The sequence below is a fragment of the Suncus etruscus genome, chromosome 2 (genome assembly GCF_024139225.1).
Source record: "Suncus etruscus isolate mSunEtr1 chromosome 2, mSunEtr1.pri.cur, whole genome shotgun sequence".
Taxonomy (NCBI): Eukaryota; Metazoa; Chordata; class Mammalia; order Eulipotyphla; family Soricidae; genus Suncus; species Suncus etruscus.
Window position 1 is genome coordinate 67761818 of NC_064849.1, and position 4126 is coordinate 67765943.

Sequence of the window (4126 nt, forward strand, 5' to 3'; positions counted from 1 at the left end):
GTCCCAGGCCCAGGTGAAAGGCAAAATCACTCACTCACAGGCAGGCTTCAGGAAGCATTAACTTTATTCATGCCCTATTCACCATATGTGTGTGGCCTATCTCATAACCTTTTAAGCATTCAGCCATTCTAGGCTACCCTGCGTCTTAACCCTTTCAGCCATCTTCCCTTTGGCCTCCATCCTGGTTCTAAACCAAAAGAGGTAGAGACCCTAAAGCCAGAGAGCTCAGCAGGGCCGAAAAAGTGCCGGAATCCCCTCGGTCCAAGGCTTTTCTAACTTTTCCAAGACCCCTCCCAGGAATGGGCGGGGTCTTGCAGGTAAGGTCACACCTAATATCCGGTTCCCAAGACCCCTCCCAGAAATGGGTGGGTCTCAGATAGGTACACCTACAATCATATTAAATACTTTCACCATGATCAATTCAAACTTTCTTTTTTTTTTTTTTTTTTTTTTTTTTTTTTGGTTTTTGGGCCACACCCGGTGACGCTCAGGGGTTACTCCTGGCTATGCGCTCAGAAGTCGCTCCTGGCTTGGGGGACCATATGGGACGCCGGGGGATCGAACCGCGGTCCATCTCCTAGGCTAGCGCAGGTAAGGCAGGCACCTTACCTCGAGCGCCACCGCCCGGCCCCTCAATTCAAACATATGACATAACTTTATCAGAGTTGGCAATAGTGCATCATTATATAACACATCTACCCTATGATAGAAGCAAATAAAAATATAGATATTAGGGCCCGGAGAGATAGCACAGCGGCGTTTGCCTTGCAAGCAGCCGATCCAGAACCAGAGGTTGTTGGTTCAAATCCCGGTGTCCCATATGGTCCCCCGTGCCAGCCAGGAGCTATTTCTGAGCAGACAGCCAGGAGTAACCCCTGAGCAACGCCGGGTGTGGCCCAAAAACCAAAAAAATATATATAGAGAGAGAGAGAGAGATATAGATATAGATAGATAGATAGATAGATAGATAGATAGATAGATAGATAGATAGATAGATAGATAGATAGATAGATAGATAGATAGATAGATAGATAGATAGATAGATATTAGCAAAAATACCCTAAATTAGTAAGAAAATAATGGGCTTTGAATATTAATTTTTTTTTCTTTTTTGGTTTTTGGGCCACACCCGGCGGTGCTCAGGTATTACTCCTGGCTGTCTGCTCAGAAATTGCTCCTGGCAGGCACAGGGGACCATATGGGATGCCGGGATTCGAACCAATCACCTTTGGTCCTGGATCGACTGCTTGCAAGGCAAACGCCTGTGCTATCTCTCCAGGCCCTGAATATATTTTTTGTTTGGTTTTTTTTTTGTTTGTTTGTTTGTTTTTGGGCCACACCTGGCGGTTCTCAGGGGTTACTCCTGGCTGTCTGCTCAGAAATAGCTCCTGGCAGGCACGGGGGCCCATATGGGACACCAGGATTTGAACCAACCACCTTTGGTCCTGAATCGGCTATTTGCAAGGCAAACATCGCTGTGCTATCTCTCTGGGCCCCAGGCCCTGAATATTAACTTTCACCATGATATGATTAAAATGTATGCTGAATGACAAGTTTATATTTAAAATAAACAAAAAATATTAACAAAAACATACCTAATACCTTAAAATTTAATGGAGAACACATATGCCACTTCCTGACTGCTCTGCATAAGAAAGCCTTGAGCCATCCAGAACACAAAGAGACCTATAATGCAGACATCAGCCCTTTTTTTTAAGTGTACCCATGATTCTGATACTTGCCCACAGCACAATCCCTGCACCATGTGTCATTTCTCTCTGGTTGCCCTCACTGAGAAGCCCCTGCACCACTACCCATTTCTCAAAACCAAAAGCACATGAACACTAGTGTTACATGGCAACACCAATGGTTCTACACCCATGTTTAACTTTAATGTTTCTGGTTTTAATATCTTGCATCAGGGGCCGGCGAGGTGGCGCTAGCGGTAAGGTGTCTGCCTTGCAAGCGCTAGCCAAGGAAAGGACCACGATTCGATCCCCCGGAGTCCCATATGGTCCCCCCAAGCCAGGGGCAATTTCTGAGCGTGTAGCCAGGAGTAACCCCTGAGCATCTAATGGGTGTGGCCCGAAAAACAAAAAAAAAAAAACAAAAAATCTTGCATCAAATACCTCCACAATTGCCCTCTAGGCAAATAGGCTCACTAGGTATTCTTCAGTATGAACAATAAAATAGCATGTTAGGGCACTGATATTGTTAGATTAACCATTTATAGATGTTAACATTGTGCTGAAATATTAAAAAAAAAATTCAGATCTCAGACAACTAGGAATCTGAATCTCAAACCACAGCACCCAAAAATATTTAAAAACAATGAAGAAATGATGGAATTCACTAGTCCTGCCAAATTTGTTTGTTTTTATGGTTTGGGGAGGACACACCCATAAGTGCTCAGGGGTTACTCTTGACTCTGCTCTCAGAAGTTACTCCTGGCAAGCTCAGGGGACCATGAGATGTCATGGATCAAACCAAGGTCAGCCTTGTGCTATGCAAATGCCCTACCTGCTACTGCTCTGGCCCCTAGTCCTGCCAAATTATTAAGCTGAAACAAAGATTCAACCACCACGGATAAGAAATTTACAACTGGGCCCGGAGAGATAGCACAGCAGCCTTTGCCTTGCAAGCAGCCGATCCAGGACCAAAGGAGGTTGGTTCGAATCCCGGTGTCCCATATGGTCCCCCGTGCCTGCCAGGAGCTATTTCTGAGCAGACAGCCAGGAGTAGCCCCTGAGCATCGCCGGGTGTGGCCCAAAAACCAAAAAAAAAAAAAAAAAAAAAAAAAAAAAAAAAGAAATTTACAACTGAAAGATGGTCAATTGAATGGATCCAGGATGTCAGAGTCCTGAATTCAAATGGAATTTAGGGAATTAAAAATATAATAGCCGGGGCCGGGCGGTGACGCTGGAGGTAAGGTGCCTGCCTTACCTGCGCTAGCCTAGGAGACGGACTGCGGTTCGATCCCCCGGCGTCCCATATGGTCCCCCAAGCCAGGAGCGACTTCTGAGCGCATAGCCAGGAGTAACCCCTGAGCGTCACCGGGTGTGGCCCAAAAACCAAAAAAAAAAAAAAAAAAAAAAAAAAAATATATATATATATATATATATATATATAATAGCCAACCATAAAAACAGAATTTAATAAGTAAAAGACCTATCAGTGATATGAAAGACAAAATATTGCCAGGAATGCAGTAACTAAAGAAAAGAGTGATCAACAAATGGAAGATAACAGGAGATTTGTTATATATAATTGCAAAAGGAATAATCTTCAAATCGTAGGAATTACAGCAGGAAAGGAAAGAGGGAAAGGGAAATAATCACTGAAAACTTTCCTGATCTCTAAAGAGAGGCTCCTACAGGCCCAAAGATTACCAAACAAAATATTCAAACAAAACAACACCAAGATACATAGTAATAAAAGTGGTAAAATCAAAAAAAAAAAAAAAAAAAAGACAAACTACATAAAGCACAAATAGAAAATCAAAAATAAGGGAAACAAGAGAACTGCCACAAAATTTGCATACACTATCTTACAAGCTAGAAAATAATGAAATGACATATTCAAAGTATTGAATGAAAATAATTTACGGGCCCAGAGAGATAGCACAGCGTTGTTTGCCTTGCAAGCAGCCAATCCAGGACCAAAGGTGGTTGGTTCGAATCCCGGTGTCCCATATGGTCCCCCGTGCCTGCCAGGAGCTACTTCTGAGCAGACAGCCAAGAGTAACCCCTGAGCACCGCCGGGTGTGGCCCAGAAAATCAAAAAAAAAAAAAAAGAAAAGAAAATAATTTACAACCTAGAATCCATTACGAGAGAGAGGAGAGAGAGAGAGAGAGAGAGAGAGAGAGCACAATGGCAACATAGCCCTGATCTCTCATTAATCTCTCTTGGTGTTAATGTATAAATGCCTCTATAAAAATAAGGCACAGAATAACGAATGGATCAGGGAAAAAATCCATCCATCTGCTGCCTACAGGAAGCACAACTAAACCTAAAAGATAAATGCAGAGTCAGAGTGAAAGGATGGAAAATAATTATACAAGCCAGTAGAGGAGGAAAAAGCTTGGAGGGCCATATGAGCTAAATAACATTTAATATTAAGAAGGTA